At 52.8% G+C, this 25,424-nt stretch overlaps 1 protein-coding gene across 2 annotated transcripts in view; it reads left to right on the top strand.

Moving 5' to 3' along the window:
• Nucleotides 1–25,424, top strand: part of Ppard (peroxisome proliferator activated receptor delta) — a 72,060-nt gene that overhangs the window by 22,615 nt on the left and 24,021 nt on the right. Inside the window, exon 1 of one of the 2 annotated variants that reach the window (XM_076916454.1) lies at nt 15,724–15,746. The exons of the other annotated variant lie outside the window; for it this stretch is intronic. The gene's annotated coding sequence lies outside the window, so the exon portion shown is untranslated. Of the gene's footprint in view, nt 1–15,723; nt 15,747–25,424 lie in introns of those variants that run through there. 2 annotated transcript variants of the gene reach the window in all.

The raw sequence follows: 25,424 nt of genomic DNA, 5'->3' as shown, positions 1-25,424 counted from the left end.
ACTAGAGAACCGAATGGAATGTCCCGGGCATCACAGTATTTTATTACATTGCTGTGCTAACTATTCCATGTCTTCGTTAATTACCGTTGTTAATCATTCTCTGTGCCTGATAATGGGTTTAATTATGGTGCCTTTATAAGTTCAGGACAATCTAATTTGTTCTTACCTCCTCCCCAAGTCCCTTCCCCTCCCTGTGGCTGGTCCTCCTCCTCCCCATGGTCCTCCTCCTCCCCATGGTCCTCCTCCTCCCCATGGTCCTCCTCTCTGCTCCCCTCCCCCAATCACTTTCTTCCTGATCACAACCTTGTTTATACTTTCATTCAGACAGATGGATGTGTGTGCGTGCACACACACACACACACACTAAAATCTAGACTCTGCACACAGGAAAACTAGCATTTTTTTGTCTTTATTTATTTATTTACTTTTGCATTTTTGAGACATCTCCCACCGCCTCCTTGTAGCATAGGGGGAGGTTGAAGTCTTGACCCCACCCCCACCCCATTTCCACCTCACCCGGCTCCTTATTTGCCTGCCTGAGTCTGGTTTATTTTACTTAACCTAGTGATTTCCAGTTTTATCCATTTGTCTGCACATGTCACGGCCTCACCGTTTTCCTTTATGACTGTAAGATCCATGAGAACCTGCAGCGTGTCCCTTGAGTGCCTGCTGTTCCGTGTGAGCCGTGCTCATCTACATACCGTTTAGTCCTGGGGTCTGCAGCTCCCAGGGACTCTCTGTGCCTGATTCATGAGCTAAACTGCATTATGGGTTTTATGTGTGGAGCGTTTCTACACTCTCTATCTGGGAAGTCCTGCCACAGGCTCACTAAAAGCCACCAGAGAGCTCGCTGGGGATGTGGGACAAGCCTTTAGGGTCTGAGCATGCTCACACGAGTTTTTCACACAACAGTGCTGGGCGTGTACCTGAGCTGAAGCGGCAACTGAGGCCGCCCCGGAGCTGTATAGGGTTCAGGGCTATGCTGTCCTGCCCAGGCATGGAAGGCTGTCTGTGGAAAAGGAGCTCCCTAGAGTAGCAGCAGCAGCCCCCGCACCGCCTTGCCAGCTCAGCTTCTCGCCCCATCCTTCCTCCCTGCCCAGCTCCTTACCATCAAACCCCCTTCCCGGCTTGCATTCGGAAGGTGTGCACTTTAGTTTTTGTGTGTGTGTGTGGGGGGGGGGGGGTCTTACATGTCTGACACCAACCTCAGACTAGCTGTGTGGCTAAGGGTGACTTTCTGATACTTGTGCCTCTACCTCCTGAGTATTGGGATAACAGGTGTGTGTTAGCACGCCAGGATAGATCTGCTACTCTGTGGGGGAGGGGGAGAAAAGGGAGGGGGCGGGGAGGGGAAATAAAGAGAGAGATAGACAGGGACAGAGAGATTGGTCGATGGGTTTTGGTATTCTGTGGTTTGGTTGGTTTTGAGATAGAATCTCACTGTGTAGTCCTGGATGTTCTGAAATACATTATGTAGACCAAGCTGGCCTTGAACTCACAGGGATCCACCTGCCTCTGCCTGTTGAGTGCTAGTGTTAAAGGTGTGCGCTGCGTGCGTGTGCGCTGCGTGCGTGTGCGCTGCGTGCGTGTGCGCTGCGTGCGTGTGCGCTGCGTGCGTGTGCGCGTGCGTGCGTGCGTGTGTGTGTTTTAATGTTATTATGTTTTATTTATTGTGTGTGTGTATACTCACATATGCACACCTCAGCACACATGTGGAGGTCAGAGGGCAGCTTACAGGAATTAGTCCCTCCTTCCACCATATGGGTCTCGGGGACAGCAAGCCTCTTTACCTGAGGAGCCATCTGGCCAGCCCACTTTCATATTTTTCACCAAACTCTAGCATGTTACACTAACTTTTCTCGCTGGGGTATAAGAGCATCTAGCTTGCCAACCCCTCCGAGAGTGGATGAGTTCATACAGAAGTCTGTGGCCTTTTGGATGATCCCTTCCGGCCCTGCCATGATAGCCAGTTCATTTAGAAATGGATGCTTGTGTTTTTCCCCCATGGACCACGTAAGGTCTGGCAGGTCTCCTGGGGTTACATCACTTCCTGTTGCCTTTAGGAAGCCCTCTCTCCACTTGCAGTGTCACGAGTGGGCACGCTCTGGCGAGGGAGTATCCTCGGCGGGTAATGTGTGTGTGAGAGGTGTGGGCTCCAGATGTGGCCGGAGCCTTCTGAAGTCATCAAGAAAGGCGCGCTCCAAAGCTGTGTGCCATCCGAAATGTCAGTGAGGGACACTTCCAGGAAGTCTGATGTAGTCAGGGAGGCGGGGCCCACACAGCTGTGTGTGCTGCCTGAGTCACCCAGCGGGGAGCCCTGCTCTCCACACACTTCCTGTCTGGGAAAGCCTGCTGGGAGCTATCAAGAGTTCCAGGGAGCTTGGGTCTCAGCAGCTTCTCCAAGCATGCTCACAGCATGGGGGTCTGTCACATGGGTGCGTGAGGTGCGCACCGGGCACCGAGGAGTCTAGGACTGGTGCTTTCCTTGGGACCCGCACTTGGAGACGCTGCCAGTCAGGTCCTAGAGCCCACCACCTTCTTTCTGGGCAGTGTCCGGTGGTCTGTCGCCTTTATCTGGCTCCCTTGTTTCCTGCCTCAGCCCCGTGTGCTTTGCTTTAAGCTTCCTGCACTGGGTGGGAGTGGGGATGGTAAGGAGCTGAGCCAGGAAAAGGGGTGACAGTGAGGAGCTGGACAGGGAAGAGAAGGGTGGGGTAAAAGCTGAGCCCCTCTGAAAATGCTGCTCCCCATCCCCCCACACCCCAACCCCACCCCTTCATCCCTGCATCAGGGCTGCTCCTAGTCCCTCCCTCTCTCCCTCTCTCCCTTCCTTTCTTTCTTCAATTGTTGTTGTTTGAGACAGGGTTTTTTGTATAGCCCTGGCTGTCTTGGAACTCACCATGTAGACCAGGCTGGCCTTGAACTCACAGAGATCCTTGCCTCTGCCTCCCTTGAATGTGATTAAAGACTCCCAGCCACCCTAGTTTTTCTAGTCCCTACTGCTGTTGGTGTCCCCCAAAGGGCCCTAACTGTGTTTACTGTTATCTCAGCAGCTGCCTAACCCCTGCCCCCTGTGGCTGTGCACCACCTCCTGGGAGATCTGCTCTGCTGTTCTGGGCCTCAGTTTCCCTTCCCTGCTGCTGTCCCCCTTTTCCTGATCCCGACTGTGACTGTCCCTTACTTTGCCCTCTGTGCTGCTCTGAGATCTCTGTTCACAATGGCTTCCATGGCTGCACCCTCCCCTCCTCCAGACCAGACTTCTCACCGCACCTGCCCGCCTATGCTCGGCCTTCAGGGCTGCAGTGTTTCCTGCTCCTATTGGTCTAGGCTCACAGGCAGTTCTGATCCGCTATAGACTCCGTTCCATCTTCTTTCTTTCTTTTCCCTTTTTTTCATCTTCTCCCCGTTTTTTTTTTTTTTTTTTTAAAGACGGGGTCTCACTGTGTCACACTCATTAGCCTGGGATTTGCAACGTAGTCCAGGCTAGCCTCAAACTCACAGAGATCCTCCACCATGCCCAGCCGTGGTTTTTGATTCTCACTGTGTTACCTAGGCTGGTCTGTAACTTACGATCCTCCTGCCTCAGCACTCTGAGTTCTAGGAAGCGCTGTCATGCCTGGCCCTTTTAGCTCTTTTGGAAGAGCGCTGGCCCATTTGGAAGGTCTCCTGACCTGGTCACCTCCCAGAGACCGTACTTCCTGATACTGTTGCCGTGGTGATTGCGTTTTAGTGTGACCTCTGCAGGGCTCCCACCACTCAAACCCTGGCAGAAGCTTCTAGGACAGTTGGGAGAGCAAAATGAAAGCCACATCCACAGAGCATCCACCGATGCCCAGCTGTGTGAAGAGCCATATGAGGCCTTAGGAATAATCGGCCATGGAGGAGTGTGTGGCTCCCCAGGCACTGGGCACACACCGCCGGCCAGGACGCGTGGTGCCCGGGCATGATGTCTTTTACCTTTTCCTGACATCATGGCCCTGCCCCAGACCCCACAAGGGCCTGTTTGTTCTTTAGACTCTGTAGCCCTTGGTAAGCCCTCCTGCAGGACTTGTCCCAGCCTCTCCTGTCACTGATGTGCTGTGCCGAGGCCCAGGTGACTGGTTATGTATGTTGGAGCTCAGTTCTGCCAATAGAAGTGTTCAGGGAGCGACTCAGGTCCTGACCTCTGCCACATCTGGTTCCCTGTGCTTTGCTTCACAGGTACGAAGCCCTGCTTCTGCTGCTGTGCCCAGAACCCTCTCACCCTCATGCCTCCTGGCAGAGGCAGGGCTCAGGGCAAGGTATGTGTGAAATGCGGCTACCTGCTATGGTCCTGGCTAGTCCTAGGGCTAGGGGTATGCCTCCGTTTGGGATTTTTTGTTTTAAAAATAAATTCTATGGATTCTCCTCTCTACTATGATCTTTTTACTTTGAAAAGCACCAAGCTGGTTATGGTGTCCTGGTTTCTCTTCTGTTGCTTTGGTGTCCAAAGCAGCTTAGGAGAGGAGAGGCCTGTTTGGCTCACACTCCCAGGTCATATTGTCCTGTCATTGAGGGGAGTCAGGATAGGAACCATAGAGGAATCCAGCTTGCTGTCCTGGGCCACATACTCAGTCAGCTTCCTTACCCAGCTCAGCATGTGTTCCTAGGGAATGGTGCTGCCCACAGTGGGCTGGGGCCCTCACACATCCACCATGACAGTCTCTCTCACACGGGTATGCCCCCCACTCCACCCCACCCAGGTTGACAGTTAAAGCTGAATGGACACTGCTAGTCTGTCAGCGCTTGGGAGGTGGAAGGAGAGTCAGTTCAGTGTTATCCTCAGCTGCATAGCAAGCTTGAGGGCAGCCTGGGCTACCGTGTGAGACCTTGTATCAAAAAGGAAAGAAAGAGATTAGAGAAAATGAAAATGGTTCAGTGACTGGCAGCCTCTTCACACAGGACCACAGGACACTTGTCTGCGCCACTGTAGACACTGGCTAGTAACCATGCACAAGTCGGCCCCTTTGTTTCCTAGCGGTGTGCATGGGATTTAGCTTGCTGCCTCGATTCATCCTTGGTGTGTGTGGTGAGAATGGAACCCAGGCCTCGGCATGCCAAGCAAGCACTGTACCACTGAGCTGCAGCCCTGGCCTTGGCCGTGTTCCTGTGTGCTGTGTCAGCTCTTGCATCATCTGAAGTTCCTTCTCCAGTCAGTCTTGGTTTTCCAGTGTCGGTCTATGTGCAGCCTGCTGTGTTTGCATGCCTCGCTGGCACATGAGTGGTTTGCTCCCTGGCGTCTGAGTTCATCTTCAGGGAGGAGTCTTGGGAGCTGGGTTGGGCAAGTGTCTGTCTAGAGCAGTTACTTGCTTCTGGTGGGGTTGTATTAGTCAGCTTCCTGTCACTGTGGCCAAATGCCCGAGGTAATCAGTGTACGTGGAAAAAGGTTTGGGGGTTCCAACCCACGGTCAGTTGGGTCTGGTGCTGTGAGCCGCTGGTGAAGCAGCACTGAGGACACATGGCAGAGAAGCCATCCTCAGCAGGCAGGACTGTCGCTGCTCCTGTACAGTGCAGTTCCCAGCACCCTCATCAGGCAGCTCACAACCACCTCAGGTCCAGCTCCAAGGGACCTGATCTGACGCCCTCTGCTGGCTGCCAGAGGTACACACTCATACACATAAGTTAAACATGTATATATTTCTAAAGGTTTTATTAAGTGTTTGTTGGTTGGTTTGTTTTGAGACAGGGACTCTGTATCCCTGGCTGTCTTGGGACTTACTATGTAGACCAGGCTGGCCTCATGGAAATCCTCTGTGCTAGGATAAAAAGCTGTGTGACCACACCCTACCCATCCCTGCACAGCCTGAGTGGCTGGCTCTCCTGTGTTAGGTGTCCTGAGGCTCCTGTCTTCATCCTGCACTTGAGCCACACATAGGAAGCATCAAGCTACCACACGTGGTAGGGAGCCCCGGGTCGCAGCTCCAGCCACTCATGCTGGCAGGGGGTGCTCTGTAGTTGGGATGTGTGTCTAAGTGGGAAGGGATGCCTTCTGGTCATTTAGTCCTGTTGCTGCTGACAGTCCGAGGCCACACCTTTGGTGTGGTACAGGAAGCCCTGCATGCTCCAGCCTGTCTGCCTTTCCTGGCAAACTTAGCTCTTTTACACCTCAGAAAACTAAACTACCTGCACGCCAAGGCTCAGAGGTCAGAACCCTGCATGCTTTGATGCAGCGAGCTACCCTCTTATGTTCTGGTTGGCTCGAAAAGCCTGGTGCCTTTTCTCCCTTTTACCTCAGTTCCAGATTCTGTCTTGTAAGACAAAAAAGTACAGAGGGCCGTGTTCAGCTTGGCCACGTTCAGTTCTTCCTCAGTGGAACCTGAAGTGTTGTCAGGAGAGAAAGGATTCAATACTGAAAGACCACAGAGTGCCTGTCTGAGAGCAGCTTCATGGGAGCGATGGCCTACAAAGGTGGGGTTCCGTCTCCCGGGCTGGAACACCGAGACGGCATGGATAGATAGATGCCTTATCCAGAGTCGGTACCCATCACGCCTGCCCAACAGCTCTCAGTCTTTGGTCCTGATTTAAGCACCTGAGTGTACAGTGCTAAGCACCATTGCTTCAGATACAGAAGTGCTTCTGGCACAGTCCCTCTCCTCCCTGAGCAGAGCTAGCGACTCCAAGGAGAGACTCTGAGTCCACAGAAATAGGATGTCACCATTGGCCCCTCAGCCTTCCAAGTCCGATTTCCCTCTTTGTAGGAGAGCAGCTCACAGCCACTGCTGGGACAGAACCGCAGGGTGGGTGAGACGTGAAGCCACCCGCATCTGCGGCAGGTCTAGGTGGGCGCGGGTGGCACAATAAGCAGCCTGAGCACCCCGTAAGTCACGGATGCCCTGCATTCCTCGTGGTCCAAAATGGTTGCCATGGTTCCAGATGTTACACCCAAGACACTGGGAGAGGGGGAGGGGAGGGAAATGGTGTCTCATCTCTTAAGGAAACGTGAGGAAAATGTCACACACACACACACACACACACACACACACACACCATGACCGAGGGCATGGTACTTAGCGCCTCAGAGCTGTGGCTACTTATCTGTAAAGTGCCATGATATGTAGGCAAAGGCCAGGACGCACAGAGGAGCACCCGCTGTTGACATTGCTGGCTGTGGTGGCCCGAGTTTCCTTTCCCGTTTCCCCCTAACTTGGGCTCCATGGTGTCGGCTGCATTCCCTGCCCTTTGCTCTGGTTTTGTTGGTGGTGGTGGTTTGTTTTGTTTTGTTTTTCCCTCCTCCTACCTCCCTCCCATCTCCTCCCTCCTTTCTTTCTGGCCTTGATCCTCCTCAGTTCCCAGGAAGTGGAAATCAATAGCAGATCCCCTCACATGGGCTCATGCACGAGCTCACACACACACACACACACACACACAGGCAAGTACAGCATGACCTCTCAAACTGCACATCAGTGGTGGGGTTGAGAAAACCAGGTCAAGTTAATTTGGGTTTTATTGGGGTTCCTTTCTTTCTTTCTTTCTTTCTTTTCTTTTCTTTTTTTTTTTTTTTTTGAGACAGGGTTTCTCTATGAAGTCCTGGCTGCCCTGGCACCTGCTGTGTAGACCAGGCTAGCCCCTAAGATATAGAACACACTTGCCTCTCTACCTCCAGAATGCTAGCATAAGGTGTATGGCATCACTCCAGGCTCAACAGATTTGTAAATCAAGTGGGAATTAGTAACTTTACCAGAAATGTCAGTGGCTTCAGCCAGTGGATGTTCATTACGTGTAAAAAAAAAAAAAAAAATCTGGTGGACAGTTTAGGTCTGGTCTTACTGCTTTTCTGTCTAACACCAGGGTGGGAGGATACAGGAGGAAATATACAAAGGTGCGGACACGCGCGCGCGCGCGCGCACACACACACACACACACACACACACACACACACACACACAGAATTTTCCAGCATGTGCCTTCTGGTAGGTTGAGTATCCTGTCCTGTGTTGACTGTTCTTAGTTACAGGGGATGGCGGGAAGTATTTCACTGGTGCACATGCTACCTGGGGTAGAACTGGCGTCTGTCCCTGGACAAGCGGAAGAGAGTGGATATTGTATTGGGTAAGCATAAACAATGGGCTGCCTTCGTGCAGCATTAATTAATTAGCGCCTCCTGTCTGCTAGGAACAGCCGAAGCATCCGTGTTCCAGAGGATAGACAGGGACAAGCCAGGAGGTGCTCCCATACTCATCCCTGTTGTCATTCTGTCCTTGCTGCTGGGTGGCTTTTCTTCCCCTCCCCCAGTTCTGACGTCAGCACCACCACCTGGAACTGAGGAAGCAGCTGGTTTATTTAGTAGGAGCTCTGGGAATGAGCCATGGGCTTGAGGGGCTGCTCCAGCCTTAGATGCTCAGAGACCAGTGGCTGGGAATTGTCTTATTCTTGGGCATACTGGGCCACCTCCAGGAGGCCGAGCTCCAGGGATGGGGCGTCAGGAAGGGGACATGAATCCTCAGAACCAACACTGATGTTCCTTCCTGGATCCAGAGGAAAATTCTCTCTCTCTCTCTCTCTCTCTCTCTCTCTCTCTCTCTCTCTCTCTCTCTCTCTCTCTCTCTCCTGTTGTTTTATACCTAAAAAGACTACTAGACTGCTAATCGACTGCTCTTAGTTCACAAGTACTGAAGCGAAAGTGTACATCCCAGAGTGGCCCTGAGCTTGCTGTGTAGCCAGAGATGGCCTTGAACTTGTAACTCCTGCGCTGCCCTCCCAAGTGCCTGGGGTAAAGCTCTAGGCTTTGTGCAGATGACCAAGCTGCGTTCCCAGCCCCTGCCTGGTGTTTACTCTTACCCCCTTCCCAGATCTGACAGTGCTGTTCTCTGAGAACTCAGGCAGGCATTGGGAGTGGGGTGGGGTGTTGTCACAAAGGGTGAGTCAGGGCCTCCCTCATACCTGCCTCGCCCCTCCTCTGAGCTGTACCCCAGCCCCGAAGGCTTTTTCCTCTCCTCCCTCCTCTTTTATAATTTATGTATTTTGCATACAGTGGTGTTTAGCCTGCATGGATGTCTATGTGAGGTTGTCAGATCCCCTGGAACTGGAGTTCCAGTTGTGAACATGGACAGTTGTGAGCTGCCATGTAGATGCTGGAAGTTGAACCCGGGTCTTCTGGAAGAGCAGCCAGTGCTCTTAATCGCTGAGCCAGCTCTCCAGCCCCTTCTTTTTCTTAAGTCATGCAAAGATTTTAGTTCCTGGCCTCACTTGCTGCGGGATTTGGAACGCTTTGGGAAACTGTGGGTGGTGTTCTTCAGGAGTGTGTCAGTGACTCTGGGCACTGCCCTCAGCTTCTGCACCCTTGCAGGGCTATTTCAGGATTTGGGGAGCGTGTGGCTAACATGGGTGGGCGCTGGTCGCACCCACATGCAGAGGCCTGTGTGAGATACCATGATAAGCAGTGAGACCTTGTGGGCATGGAGCATGGTGGATATGTGGAGTGGCCGGACCAGCTAGAGGAATGTCTGGAGGCAGCGCCAGCTGAAGGATGGACAGACAGGTCTTGAGCGAGGTAGGACAGGGGGATGGACTGAGGACATTGCCCAGCCTGTGTGCGTGGGCTCGTGTCCTCTGACTGCCAGAGCTCCCAGGGTGGAGCAGAGAGAGATGGGAGAGGAAAGCGTGCCCAGGCCCTGTGCTGGCGTTGGGGCCACCTGTGTGGCGTGAGGTAACTGCTTTGTATACTCAGAGCTCTGATCGGCCTCTGCGTGGGATTTAAACAGTCGGCAGGACACAGGTTCCAGACCAGGGTAGGAAGGTGGCCAGGCACAGGTGGGTAGCAGGAGCAAGGAGGGTCTCCATCTTGGAGGAGGAAGAAGGAAGAAGAGGAGGAGGAGGAGGAGGAGGAGGAGGAAAGAATCAGCAGGCTGGGGACCTAATTATAGGCAGGAGAGGGCAGCGTCATGATAATCTCTATCTGCATGGTTAGTAACACTTCTGAAGCCTCCAGTGCCAGCCTCATGCCAGCCTGGTGGGTAGGAGGAAGATTGTGCCACTTCAGGGCTCAGAAGCTTAACTGGAGCCTGACTGTCCCGCTGACTGCGGTGTATATAGCCTGGCTTCAGGAGGAATGAGGAGGTTTGCAGCCAGTGCGTGACCAAGTCAGAGGCCCAGCCTAGAGCCCTGGACTCGACCTTTGAGAGCAAAGAGAGGCAGAGCCCAGGGCTGAGTCCACCCTGGGTGTGCCCCTCGGGAGTGTGGGACTGTTCTGACAGGAGCAGGGAAGGAAGGGAACAGGACCAAGCTAGCGACAGTCTGGCTACAGGCTGCAGAGGACAGGAGGTGTGACTTAGGGCTAGTGCTGGACTTGGGGCAGAAGAGGACTGAGGACCCAGGGCTTGGTCCTGTTGGTCCTGGATGATTTGGATCTCTGAAGATGCTGTGGGAGGAAGCAGTTGCTCTGGAAGTCTAAGGTCAAGGTCAAGGTCAAGATGGAGCCAAGAGTGGATGCAGGCACAAACCTAGGAGGCAGTAAGAACCCTCGTGTTATCTGACTGGCCATAGGGATGGGGCTTCAGACCAGGCTGCCCTGTAGACCTCTGTGTCCTTGGAGAAGGGCACTGCAGCCTCTCTGCCTCACGTGCTGGTACTCTGCACAGCTCCCAGGGTTTGCGCACCCATAAGGAGGGGAAGCCTGAGTGTGGGTCGTGCTGGAGTGCGGGCAGCGCTGGCTCGCAGTAAACGAGCACTGACCATGCTCCTCGTGGCTCACTGCTCCAAGCACCCAGCTTTTGGCTGTGGGATAGAGGTTGCGGTGTGTCAGTTGTTGGTATTCACCAAACCCCAGCAGCATGCGGGTGAGCTCACAGGCCATCCTTGTGTCTGTACATCACAAAAAAAAAAAAAAAAAAAAATTAAGCCAGACATGGTAGTACCCGCCTTTCATCCCAGCACTTGGGAGACAGAGGCAGAGGATCTGTGAGTTTGAGGATAGCCTGGTCTACAGAGCAAGTTCCAGGACAGTCAGTCAGACCACACAGAGAAACCTTGTCTTGAAAAATAATAATAAGCCAGGCAGTGGTGGCTCATACCTTTAATCCCAGCACTCAGGAGGCCGAGGCAGGCAGATTCTCTGAGTTCAAGGCCAGCCTGATCTACAGGGGGAGTTTCAGGATTACCAACCAAGGCAACAGAGAAAAAGAGAGGGAGACCCTGTCTCAAAAAAACCAAAGAAATAAAAATTAAAAAAATAATAATTACACAAGTACATCTGTTAGTCCAGTCTCACGCTCTCTCTCTCTGACCTCAGGCTCACCGTGATGAGGTTGGATTTGAACTCTCACCGTCTCCCCACAGCCACGTACTGAGATCACAAGCTTGCCCATGCCCATGAACATGCATGCCCTGGCTGGCTCTGCAGCTTGATCAGAGCCAGCTGTTTGCCTCCAGACCTGGAGTCTGGGGCCCGAGCCTCGATTTCCGGGCGCCCTTCAGTGTGACCTCAGATGACCTCAGGGCGGTGGGGGAACTCTTGATGCTCCAGGTTTAGCCTGTTTGTCTTAAAGTTAAGATCTTTATTGATACAGAAATAGCATGTACACAGATCAGAAAGTATGGCCAAAAGAGGCGAGCTATCTCTGGGCTTGCAGCCCCACCCCCAGAACAAAGGGGCGTGTGCCTGGCTCCTCCCCTCGCGCTGTGCCTGGCTCCTCCCCTCTCGCACTCAGGCATGCTCACAGCTGCTCTCTTCCTGCTCCCACACTCTGAGGCTGAGGAGTTTAAATTGATTTTATACCTAGCTTTTCTCACTGGAGCCTTCGTCCGACTCTTCCCTTATCAGCTGCTGCATTCTCTTTGAGACCGTTTTGATGTCCATGTGGTGCGTGCATGCGTGCAATTTAACCAAAGATCCTCAAGCAAACATTCGTGCCACTGGACACTACAATGCCTTAAACTCGGCGCTGGAGAGATGACTCAGCAGTTAGAGCACTAGCAGCTCACAACTCTCCGTAACTTCAGTCCCGCATCTGGCCTGTGTGGCATTGCACACACATGCTACAAGAGGCATTCAGGCAGACACTCATACACATAAAAATAAATACAGTCACACACACACACACGCACACACACACGCACACACACGCACACACACGCGCACACACACACACACACGCACACACACGCACACACACACGCACACGCACACGCACACACACACACACACACGCACACACACACGCACACACACACGCACACACACACGCACACACACACACACACAGGCAGACACTCATACACATAAAAATAAATACAGTCACACACACACACACACACACACGCACGCACGCACACACGCACACACACACACACACGCACACACACACACACACGCACACACACACACACACAGGCAGACACTCATACACATAAAAATAAATACAGTCACACACACACACACACACACACACACACACACACACACACACACACACGCGCGCGCGCGCGTTTTAAGCCGTAGACTTGAGCCAACTGGGCCTTTAAAGCAAAGGTCTTCCTAGCTCAGTGTAGACAGGCCAGGAAGGAACATCACAGCCCATGATTCTTTGAACCAGTGAGGAAGCTTCCAGAACATGAAAATGGCCTCCTAGAGATTGAAAACAGGCAATAGCTCCTGAGGCAAGCTTCAGGCACCCTCGGGTTCCACAGAGATGAACTAGATGACCACTTCCCTTGTGGGCATAACATGAGCCAGCTCCTTTTGTTGGGGAGGAGGAGGTCAGAGGAGCCATTTGTTCCTCAGGAGCCACATGCCTTGTGTTTGAGGCAGACTCTCTCGCTGGGACTTGGAGCTTGCTAAGTGGGCTAAGCCGGCCAGCCAGTGAGCCCCAGGGACCCGCGTGTCTCTGCCCCCCACCCAGTGTTGGGCTTACAAGTGCAGCCACCACACCCAGTGCTTTTTCATGTGGGCTCTGGGCATTGAACTCAGGTCCCCATGGTTATGCAACAAGTGACTTACCAGTTGTGCCATCTGTCCCTGCAGCCTGAGCTAGTTCAGTATGTTTCAAATGAGACATAAGAAAGGGCAGGCATTTAGGGCAGGAAGGTGGCACAGGCAGAGTACGCATGGCTCTCAGTCCCCTCTGCACTGTCTTGAGCTGGTCTCTCAGCACATGCCTGCTCAGTGCTCAGCACTTGGGGGACTAGTGGGAAACCAGGGTACCCAGCGCTGGTGCTCCAAGGGCCTCACACATATACAGCATCAGCATACATGCCGATGGTGACTGATCAGGAGCACACTGTCACCCCTTCCTGGGGGATTGGGATTGGGCGGGCAGAGGTGGGGACCGGACAGGACACCTGGGAACTCTCCAGGGTTCTGGAAGGGGTCACCACCTTGGCAACAGGCACCTCTGGTAAATGCAGCTGTGCCTGTGGTCACACCCCCAGGCAGCCAAATGCAGCTGTGTTAGCAAGCCAGTACCACCAGGGAAGGGCTGTGGCTGGGGAATCGGGAGGCTGATCTAAGAAGTGATGGTTAAGCCAGGGTCTGAAGGATGAGGACGCATAAGTCAGAGTAGGGGCTGAGGTGTCCTAGGCAGAAAGAGCTGCCTCTGTTGATGCCTCAGGGTAGGGAGAGCCTGCTCCTGAGGTAAGATGTCAGGCCCTCAGCTTCTCCACTGACACTGCAGATCTGGTGGTCTCTGCCTCTTTCTTCTGTCTCTTTACATTAAGATTTATCTTATTGTACACTTACGGGTGTTTTGCATGCATGTGTTATCAGCATCATGTGTATGCAGTGCCCAATGGAGGCCAGAAGGGGGCGTCAGAGCCCCTTGGAACTGTAGTTAGAGACCATGCAAGTGCTGGGGACCCAACCTGGATCTTCTTTCTGCACGAGGAGTTAGTGCTCTTAACCATGGAGCCATGTGTGCGCTCCCTTCCCCAGTCCAGCCTCAGAATTAGGCTCACTTGTTATAACTGGGAACCAAGGCCATGTCCTGTGCCTTATCTGACAACTGGATGCCTCAGAGAGGGGTGGCTCACCATTCCCCACTGTACACTGGCTGGCTGGCCCTGCCTGCCTTACCATGGCCTTTCCCACCTTGCAAGTGTTCTTCAGCAGGCTCTGCTTCCTGTGTGGTCTCCTCACACAGTTTGTGCCTGGGCCTGTGTGTTTACACAGGCACAGCACCCACGCTGGCCCAGGAAGTAACTCTACCTGCGGAGGGTTCTGCCTGCAGCCGGGATCCTGTCTCCGAACCACGGTGTTTTAAATGAGCCACGTAAAAAGGGGCCTAATGCTGAGACTCTAGGTTCCCAGCAGTCACTGGCTGTCAGGATTTGGATTTAGGAACAAGGAACAGAAATTTCCAGAAATCTCTCAATTCATAAATAAGTCTGTGTCTTTCACAACACTTTACAAATTTTAAAAGAAGGGGCCATGAAACTGACGCCTTGCTTCACTTTTTGATGCTTGAGACAAGGAGGGTCTTGGACTCCACGTCTTCTCATATCTGTGCTGATAATGGCGTTCCAGGCACGGGCCACTAGATGCTCATCTTAATTTAATTTTCTGATACGAAGTGTCAAGTCCTAAATTCTGCTTCCAGAGCCCACACTAAGCTTGCCTGTGCACCTGCTAGTGCAGCACCAGAAGTGGAGAGAGATGGGTCTCTGGGCTTACGGGCCAGGCTAGTCTACGCACCAGCCTCCAGGCCTGTGAGAAGCCCTGTCTCCAGAGGCGGTAGATTGCTTTCCTTAGGAGGCCTCCCACCTGACGGCTCAGGATAGAAGATCATGGGTTCCCGGGACTATAGAATGAAAATCCCAGCTGCAAACCAATAGAGGCAGGTGTGGTGGCTGTGTCTTCAGTCTCAGCAGAGGCCTGGAAGGACTTCCCCGCGTGTGGGAGCCACTGGCAGCCCTTTGTTCCCAAACCATCACCCCCAAGCCATGAGTAATGGCAGTTAAGAAACGTTCTGTGTAGTCAAACCTTTGGAACCAGTATTCCTGGGTTTGGGACCACGCAGCCCCACTGCCTCTTCACGTGACTGTAAAAGTACTTCCGGACCTGAGGCTGGGGGAAGTCAAGCTCCCCAGATCGATCGTGTCAGACAGCTCTGCTCATAAGCCAAGTTTACTTGTGTTTGGGGACAGTCTTGCCTTGTCCCTGTGCCAGTCCTACCTCTGAGGTGGCTGGCCAGCACTAAGGTCACTCCAGTACCGGGCTCACAAGACACTGCACCCTGTAAGGGAGAAGAATGTGCTTCCCAGCGCCCTGTGCAGCTGGCGGTCTCTCAGGTAGGAAGCAGGCCCTCCTCTGGGCTAGCTGCAGGCCCTCTGCCTGCTCCCAGCCACTTTTAGAAGGAAGGCTGTGTCCAAGGTGTCCCGCAGGCACCCTTCCAACCCCCACCCACTCCTGCAGGGATGTGCAGGCTGCAAGGACCAGACTATGAGCCATGGTAAGGTTGGTGCCTATGGTTCCCAAGCTGGCCTGGGAGTCCCAGTAGATAAGGAAGGCCCTGCCTCTGTCTGGACTCCTGGGGGAAGAGAAGCAGGAAGCTGTAGTGGGGAAAGGTGCGGAAGGCCTTGCCAAGCAGGTTATGGTGGGTGGGGAGGTACCACCTGCTGTAGCCCTAGGATTTGGGTGGAGATTGTGGTGGAGGCCTCCAGAAAAGAGGGCTGGGACAGCTGAGTGCTGAGTGGCCCGGGACTGTGCCTCCTGGCCTCTGCTGTGGCAGCCCACAACCAGCCCACAGACCTGTCTCTTCCCAGTTTTCAGCAGCCTCAAGGAAGCCGCTCCTGAGCCCTGGGTAAGTAGAGAGGACTCTGTCCCTAATATTCCCTGGTGTCCTTCAGAGCGCTGATGTTGAGAAGATGGTGACTTGGGCTGAATCAGGATGTGGCCTTTCATGTCTGGGCCACCTTGTCCTGTGCCTGTTGCCACAGCAGACGTTCCAAACTCCTGCACTGTGCTGTCTATCCTCGATGGCCTCCTGAGTTGGAGGCCAAGGCCAGAGAGTCCTGGCAAGGAACCGCCTGCTCTGTGCAGGCTGGGGAATGCACTGGGATGCCTTTCCCTGGCTCATGGCCACCTCAGAGCCTGCATTTTAGCACTCCTGGGTGAACCAATATTTACAGGCTGTCCTTGTCACCAGCTTAACATCTGGTGCATAGAGGTACACTTCCCTGGCATTCTGTGGAGAGCCAGTTTCTTGCTTGTTGGTGGGAACGGAGCCCAGTGTGACCTGAGAATGTGAGGCGTGCTGCCCCGTTACTGTATTGTGTGTCACTCCTATAGCCTGCTTCTGTCATTATTCCTCTGTCATATCCACAGACCCCTCCTCCAGAGTGAGAGTGCAGGTTTTCACTGGCTCGAGGGCTGCCAAGGGTATCTGGGGGCTCCTAGCCAGTAGATCTGGGGAGGACATGGTTGGGCTCCCATCTCTAGGGTGAGCTTCCAGGGCAGGGAGAGCCCATCTGCTCTGCTATCCCTGCACACACTGCTTTGTCCCTTTCCTCAGGGTCCAGGAAGTCCTTGGGGACTTCCTGCTTTCCAGTGCTGAGTGAACCAGCTCTTATCTGGAATTTTAAAACCGCAGGAGGTGTGTATTTGAAAGCAAACAGACTGTCGGGCTTCCTGGCCAACTGCTTCCTGGGAGCTTAGCCGAGGCCTTTCTTTATAGTTCTTATGTAAGCTTGTTTGTTTGTTTGTTGTCTCTGGGTGTGCCTGTGTCTGTGCTTGACAGCGCAGCTTGTAGGAAAGAGTCTGTTCTCTCCTTCTACCCTGTGGACCCACTTCAGGGCATCAGGCTTGGAGGCCAGTGCCATGCCCCACCCACTGAGTCACCTCGTAGACAGAGCTTCTAGCTTCACTTCTTCACCCAGTATCAGCATGCCCATATGATGTCAGTGGGCCCGTATGATGTCCGCAAGCCCTATAATGTCAGCATGCCCCTATGATGTCATCAGGTCCTATGATGTCAACATGCCCATATGGTGTCAGTGAACCCGTATGATGTCAGCGGGCATGTATGATGCCAGCGGGCCCTATGGTGTCAGCGGGCATGTATGATGCCAGCGGGCCCTATGGTGTCAGCGGGCATGTATGATGCCAGCGGGCCCATAATGCCAGATTTGGAAGTTAGAGATGAGAGGATCAAGAGTTCAATGTTGTCCTTGGTGAATTCAAAGCTAGAGTAAGGTGCATGAGACTGTGAATCAATCTCTCTGTCTCTCTGTCTCTCTCTTTCTCTCTCTCTTTCTCTCTCTCTCTCCCTCCTTCTCCCTGCCCCTCCCCCTCCCCTCCCCTTCCCTTCCCCTCCTGTCCCCCTCCCCCTCCTCCCCCTCTCTCTCAGACTGGCTCTCACCATGTAACTCTGGCTGGCCTGGGACTCTTTATATAGACCAGGCTAACCTTGAATTCACAGAGATCCACCTGTCACAGCCTCCCAAGTACTAGGATTAAAGTTGTGCACCACTGTGTCTAGCCAACACGAGACTTTCAAGAAATCAAAAAGTTAAGATAGGAATGGGGGGATGGCTCAGAGGTTGGGGTCAGTTATTATCCTGCAGAGGGCCCAAGTTTGATCCCCCCCCCCCCGCACCCCACATCAGATAGCTTACAGCCTTCTGCTACTCTAGCTCCTGGGAGTCTGATGCCTTCTTTTGGCACACGTGGACACATACACCCCACACACACACACACACCCCACACACGTACATAAATTAAAAGCCACAAAAATACATCCTTATAATTGTTGAATGTCTTTCACATCTACCACCTATTCCAAGCTAGTGGGTAATCAGTCCTGACCTTCAGATGACCAGCTTGAGCCACAGAAAGGCCAGACAGTGGCTCAGGAGTTCCCAACTTAGTAAGACAGAGCTGGGTGAGCCTTTTACAGAGCCTGGCACCAGAGCTTCCTCCTCTGTCCCGCTGGCTTCCCAGCTCTCTAGCAAGAGGGAATGGGACATGAACTACCTGAGCTCAGGTTAGCAAGCATTGCAGGGGCAAACCCCCAGCCCTCATTTCCTTCCTGCTGCTGGGGTGAAATACCCTGACGAACTGCACCTTATGGGAGGAAGGGCTGATTGTAGCCCACAGTTCCAAAACATAGCCCATCATTTTGGGGAAATCAAGGCAGAAACTTGAAACAGGTGTTCCACAGTCAAGAACAAAGAGAGAATGAATGCAAGCTTGCCTAGTGCTTTGTTGAGTTTAAGACCCAGCCAAGGGAATGGTGCCACCCACGGTGGGCAGGGCCTCCCTTCTATTCTTAGCAGTCAAGACAGTCCTCCTAGGCTAGACCACTGGCTAGCCTAATCCAAACAGCCTTCACTGAGACTCACTTCCCAGGAGAGTCTGCATGATGTCATGTTGACAAAACTGTCACAGTATCTTCTGGACTTGGGAGGAAGTTTGAAATGATGATACTCAGAGTCGCCGAGGGTGAAGGAAGAACAGTTTGTACATGGAGCACAGGCTTAGAGAACCTACAAGGGGCATGAAGACTGGATTCAAGGCAGAGAGCAGGCTTGGCACACGACAGGCTAGGGGTTCAATGCCAGAGACCAAAATGACCCTCAAGGGTTCTGCCTGCAGGCCGGAGGTCACAGACACTCTGAAACAGGTTTTGGGAAAGCTGCCTTCCATTGTGCAGGCATAGGGCTGGAGGCACTGCTTAGAGACCTTTGGCTTCATGGGTTCGGAATCTGGGACACTCTTAACTCTTGGGACAGAAAGAATGTTCACCTGGCTAAACAGAAGCCAGCCCGTTCCTAGAACAGCTCCCAAAGCGAGGCGCTCACTTCAAAGTTCCTCTGCTCAGCTGGGCAGGTTGGCCGGTACCCTGCATCCCAGCACTCAGGAAGCAGAGAAAGGTGGATCTCTGTGTGTGTGAGGACAGCCTGGTTTACAGAGAGAGTTTCAAACCAGACTGATCTTGTCTCAATAAGACCAAAAAAACAAATCAAAGTTATTTTCTCAAAAGACAGAAATGGAACAACAGAAAAATATCGTGGTGGTTGTGGCTAGAGGTGAGGCTCAGCCTGTTGGGTACTTGCCTGGAGAATGTAAGAAGCTTCGGTGTGGGTCTCTAGCACTGGATGAAAGTGGACAGGGTGCTCACCAGCAATTTTAGCATCTGTAGGTTGAGACAGGAGGATCAGGATGTCAAAGTCACACACTTAGCTTCATATTGAAGACACCCTGAGATACACGAGACCCGTCTCAACGAACAAACAAAAACAGTTTAGCATTGGCGGACTTCAGGTCACTTTTTGTAAAGATTAAAGCAGAGAGGGAGTAGTAGTTCTCTGGTAGAGCATTCACCTAGTACAAGACCCTGGATCCAAATTACAGTAAAACAGATAAGAAATAAACAAAGCTGGAACTGTCTTACCAAGCCAATGAAGACTGAGCTGTTTGGGAAATTGGACTACCGTCTCATTCCTGATTCCTGGAAAGGCCAGATAGCAGCTTGGGGTGGCACAGGTGGCGCTTTAGCATAAGTGACTCCATTTTGCCGTTTAGTCTGATTTGTTGGCGCTGGGTGGGAGAGCCTCGTCCAAAACAGCTGCTTCCTGTGATTGTCAGCGCTGATCACGTATAGCTGATAGTCTGAGGTTTGGCTCTGGCAGAGGGTGTGTGGGCTCCGTGTAGGAAGACTTGTAGAAAGTTAGCCTCGTGCATTTGTCTGTGTGTGACCTGCCCCGCAGCCGTGGTCGTTGGGTTTTTATTTCTACCTAACTCTTCTAAGCTGGAATCCTGTGTACCTGGACCATCCTCCTGTCGGTCTGTATTAAAAACCATCTTGTTCATTCATGGCTTTACTTTCTTCTCTGAACTCATCTCTTTTCTATCATGAAGACGTTTATTCTCAGAATTATCCCAGATGGCCCTGCTCTCTTTAGTCACCTTGAACCTTCTCTGAGGCCTTCAGTGTCACACAGCCTCTGCCCCGCCCTCCTCCTGCCTCACTGGATGCAGCAGGTGCTGGCTTTCTCTTCCACCCTGGGAACCCAGAGCTTCAAGGCACCTGAGGATTTGCCACCACCTCCCCTTCTTGGCCCTAATAGGCCTTCTCTGTGGAGTGACACTTGAAATTCTGCTCAGCCCAAACGTTTAGAGCGAAAGGGGCAGTAGCACCAGTGTCCTCACCTTCTGGACCCTGTGTCTCCCAAATGGAATCAAGACCAGTTTCCTCAGGATCTTGAACAGTCTAGATCAGCTGTTCTCACCCTGTGGGTCTCGACCCCTTTGGAGGTCAGATATCACGTATCCAGCATATATCTATATTTACATTACAATTCATAACCGATGTAGCAACAAAGATAGTTTTATGGTCAAGAGTCACCACAACATGAGGAACTATATTCAAGGGTCACAGCATTAGGAGGTTGACTTTGCCAGTGGTGACGTATGCCTTTAATCCCAGCACTTGGGAGGCAGAGGCAGGCGGATTTCTGAGTTCGAGGCCAGCCTGGTCTACAGAGTGAGTTCCAGGACAGCCAGGGCTACACAGAGAAACCTTGTCTCGGAAAAAAAAAAAAAAAGAGAGAGAGAGAGAGACAGAGAGAGAGAGAGAGAGAGAGAGAGAGAGAGAGAGAGAGAGAACCACTACTTTAGAGAGAAAGACGATCAGGTGGACTGGAAACAGGCCCAGGGAGAGAGTGATGCAGCACTTCAGTCTGGGCATCAAAACTTTTTTTTCTGATTTTGAAGATGTGTGCGTGTGCGCGTGCGTGTGTGTGTGTGTGTGTGTGTGTGTGTGTGTGTGTGCGTGCACGTGTGTGTAGAAACCCTCAGAGGCCAGGAAAGGGCATTAGACAAACAGAGCTCAAGTTAGATCAATGGAGATTGTGAGTCACCCAACATAGGTGCTGGGTACCAAGCTGACCACTGTGCTGTCTGGTCCTGACGGGTTCTTCCTGATTGCTGCACGCTGCTTTGTTCCCTGGGGTTTTGCTGAGTGGTTACTGTCTACTGGCTGCTGGCTACTTCTCATTCTACAAGTAGGTGATTTGCCTGTGTGTGTGTCTGGGCAGAATGCACTTGGTGTCCACAGAGATAAGAAGAGAGCATCAGATCTCCTGCAGCTGGGATCTGAACCCAGGTCCTCTGCAAGAGCAGCCGGTGCTCTTAACTGCTGAGCCATCTCTCCAGCAGCCCCAGGACTTACACTCGGTAGGGACAGGGCAAGTGTTGATTGGACAGGTGGGTCACTGTGAGCAGACCCCAGAAGGTCGAGGAACTCTGGCTAAGGTTGAAGCAGGAAAGAATGCCAGTCCTTGAGGATGGCTCACCAAACTGGTGACCTTTGAGAGAAGTCCAGGAGGTGGGACAGGAAATAAGGCCCTGGGCAGGACCAGCTAGACCAGCAAGGAGGCACATGGACACATTGAAGCAGGGGTGACTGGGAGCTGAGTGAAAGGAATGTGAAGAGGGTCCAGCCTGTGCCACATCTGCACGTGTCACACCTGGGACAGTACTGTGCTCCTTACAACAAGCTAAAAGGTACAGTAGCACAAAAGAATCACCTAGTCCTGCCTGTGGGGACCTACAACCCGCCTCTCGTCCTGTAGCAATTTTTCTCGGCAGGCAGTGCTCGGTGCCATTTGTATTCTGTTGAGTGTCTCTGTTTGCTGAGAAAGCGTGTTTCGTGGCTGGACAGTAACTCCGAGTTTCTGCATGTGCTCTGTTTATCTGACCATTCTTTTATTGGCATTGTAAATATGGAGTCGGCACCTGTGTGTTTTCCTGCCCAGGGAGTCAAAGTGCCCATCATGGGCTAATACTTCCAGGCAGAGCTCAACTCTTCCCATAATCCCCCAGACACATATCGGGTGGCCACGTCACAGCTGTGCAGTTCCTGTGGTTCCTCTCTCCCCAGAGAGGGCCAGATGCCACTCAGCCCTGCTCACCTGCCCTGCCTCCTCACTGGCCATCGCCTGTCTCCTCTTGTCATTTTCATGCCCTCCCTTTGGCTGGCTTCTCATCTGTCCCTGGCAGGCTGGACTTCCCCAGACCAAGGTCACATGATAAAGTGAAGCCCCAGGCGGTCAGTGGTCAGTGCTCCGCTTTCAGTTCTGCCTTCCCAGCTCGGTGGGCTGGGTAGGTGAGAGGAGACAAAGGTGATGTCAGGAACTTTAAGGTTTCCCAGGTCTCAGTGGCTTAGGGAGGAAGGGCAGGGGTGCTGGAGATTCCTGAATGGCCACTTGGCTCAGTGGGGTCTCAGAGCACGCGCCAAAAGCACAGGCCTCCGTCGGCCTTACTTGGACAACTCAGCCTGGATCTTTCTAGGAATAGGCAGGCAGCTGCTTCAAAGACCACGCCAGACTCTGCTGGTGCTTCCTTCTTTGTCTCCCTGGCCGGGTTCGCCCGGCCTCCCTGTCCAGTGCCCTACACAGCCTTGGAAAGGGGTTGTTTTAAATTCAGCCCAGCTCCTTCAGAGCCCTCCTGAGCCCCTGTTGTCCCCAGGTAGACACCCCTGCCACCCTTCACCTTTCTGTACCTGGAGCCATCCCAGCTGCAGCCACAAGACCCTTCTCTTTGCATCTGGATTCCTGTGTGTCCTGTATCCAGCAGCGGCCTGATTGAAACCAGTGTGCTGCAAGCATGCCCCGTGGGGCTGGGCATTAGTACATCAGAGAGGTACGGCCATCAGTAGTCACAATTCATTATTTGTGTCAGCTTCTTGACCAATGTACTTAGCAAATGTTTGTTGACCGAGTAAATGCCAGCAGAGATCAAGGACATTGGCAGACATAGCTCCAAGGTAGGGGGGGTGAGGGGGGGGGAAGCTCTGGGGAGGCCTCCAGCATGGCAGCAGAGCCTCATGGTCAGAAGCCCCTGGACGCTGAAAGCCTTTGGTTAGAACCGCTGTTAGAAGAATCCTGAATCTTTCCAGAACCCGGGCAGACCTTCCGTTTAGCACAGCAGTCCCTTACAGCAGAACCTTTAAAGGAGTCGTCCCGGAGCCAGGCAGTGGTGCTTAAACACAAGAATATAATTAAGAAAATAAGCCAACCACGATGGCACACGCCTTGAGCCCCAGCACTTAGGAGACAGAGGCAGGTGGTGGGTCTCCGAGTTCAAAGCCAGCCTGGTCTACAGAGTGGGTTCCAGCCCAGCCAGGGCTACATGTGTCAAAAGAGATAAGACAAACGCACTCGTTAGCTCTGTGGTGGGCTGTTTCTAGTTCTATGTGTGTGTGCACAGATACACATACACATGAGCTCACTGGGGCTGTCCCTCACTGGCCTGCGTCTTGCCTGCCTGTCTCTGTCTTCTCAGCCTCAGCCCCACACTCCTGCATTACAAGTGTGTGCCACTGCTCCTGGTTCTCCTACACAGCTTCTGGGAGTTGAACTCAGGTCTTTATGACTGTGTGGCAAGCACTTTTAAAGCTATCTTTCTGGCTTATTTGTGTGTGTGCAGTTAGATGCTATTACTTCTGTTTTATATGTAAATCAATCCCTCTTCTACCGTCTAAGTCCTAGGAGTTGAATTCAGTTCATCAGACTTGGTGGTAAAACACCTTTATATACCAAGCAATCTAACTGCCCACCCCCACCCCCCCTTGAGAAGACAGGGTCTCACTATGTAGCCCAGGCTGGCCTTGAACTTGCAGCAGTCTTCTTACCTCTGCCTCAGCTGGAATCGCAGGCATGCGCTACACCAGGCTTGTTCTGTCTGTGAGCCCAAGTTCTCACACAATTCACGTTTCTTGTTTGTGAAATGACACTGTGGCACCTTCTCGGTCTAGCTCCGGTTGGGGGTGGGGTGGGCGTTACCCCTCCCATCCCAGAGTCGCTGCCTGTTTCCCAGGTCAGGCAAGAGCTCCCTTCCCTCTCTTCTGTTTTCCAGACCAGAATATTCTCTGGCTGCCAGAGCTTTTATTTTCATTTAATGCTGCTTCTGGACACTCAGAGAACTAGAAACACAAGGGCTATTTCTGCCTGTTGTCCTGTCTGGTTCCTGCTCTTTCTGGTTTTGGGAGATTGACCTCAGGTACCCTCTAGGATGAACCTACCCTGGCCTTGAATACCCTGAGGACATGGGGTGACCTGAATTGGCAAATGGGAAGCAGTGAGTACTGCAGAGTTACTGGCCCAGAAAATTGGGTCACTGGGTCAGCATACAGATTACTGATTGATAGGCCAGCTTGGGACCATCATCCAGGGACTTAATCTTAGGGCCCTCCATGCCGGTCCCAAGCCACTCAGAGGCGTGGGACAATGTCTGCCTCAGTGACACTACTAACCCTCACCCTCACCCTCACCTCCACAGTGGGCAGGGACAGTGGAGGGGGCAGGGGTGAGGAAGGCTCAGGCTGTCGCTTCAGCAGAGATGATTGTCTTCCTTCCCCTCCCCTCCTGTTTGACTTTGCACCTCTTCGGAGTATTCAGGACTGTGCAGGGAGCGCCCTGCAGGTCTCCTGTGGTGGACAGGGGTTGAGAGTGAGAACTGTGGAGATCCCGGGGTCCCAGTGCTTGCACACTTTAAAATCAGTGGCCTCGGGCTGGAGAGATGACTCAGCAGTTAAAAGCACTGGCTTCTCTTCTGGAGGTCCTGAGTTCAATTCCCAGCAACCACATGGTGGCTCACAACTGTCTGTAATAAGAAATAGGATCTGATGCCCTCTTCTGGTGTGTCTAAGACAGCTACAGTGTACTCACATAAAATACATAAATCATTAAAAAAAAAATCAGTGGCCTCACTCAGCATAGTCTCCCTAAGACCAATGGCAGCAGTGCACTCAGCAGTCACAGTCCCTGCAGGTGGCCCTGCCCTCCATGCCTGCCTCAGTTTCTCCGTGCTTCTTGGACCTTACTGCCTGGTAGACAGCACTTTGTTGACTTTAAGACCTGAGAACTTTGTGAAAATGAGTGTCACCCCCAGATTGGGGGAGGGGTGGTGAGCCAGGGTCTGACCGAAGCCTGTCCCAGAAGCTGATAGAGGTAGCTTCTAAAGGGCACCAGATGTGAGTGACAGGGACATAAGGAAACAGATCCCTTGGCCAGGGCTGCAGGCCAAGTCTGTCAGCATGCTTATCCATTCACCAAGTGCCTGTTGAACACTCACTAAAAGGCACTGTTCCAGCAGAACAGAGGACAGTCCTGGGGTACGGTGGTGCGGTGAGACCAGGGCAGCCAGCAGACCTTGCAGATCTGGAGTCAGGACTGAGGTAAGCAGGGTGGAGTGGTGCTGGCCCAGGACGGCTCCTTGGAAGTAGCACCAGTGAGAGCCCAGGAGAGCCAGTGATCCTCCAGGGAGCCAGCAGCACTCCAGTCCCAGGCTGAGCCTCTGTGGTCTGAGTGTGATGGTGGAATGAGGGGACGGGGACAGAGCAGAAAGAAAGGGCTAGAGGAAGACTCAGGGACCAGAGCCTGTGGCCACCTTCAGCTATGACATGGTTTTGTGGCAGGGACGCTGTGGTGGGGCACTGTGACAGACTCGTGTGACAGATTGAGCTGAGGGCTTACAG

Source organism: Arvicanthis niloticus, chromosome 20 (genome assembly GCF_011762505.2).
Source record: "Arvicanthis niloticus isolate mArvNil1 chromosome 20, mArvNil1.pat.X, whole genome shotgun sequence".
Taxonomy (NCBI): domain Eukaryota; kingdom Metazoa; phylum Chordata; class Mammalia; order Rodentia; family Muridae; genus Arvicanthis; species Arvicanthis niloticus.
The sequence above is the reverse complement of the archived record's forward strand: the minus strand, read 5'-3'. Positions and strand labels throughout refer to the sequence as shown.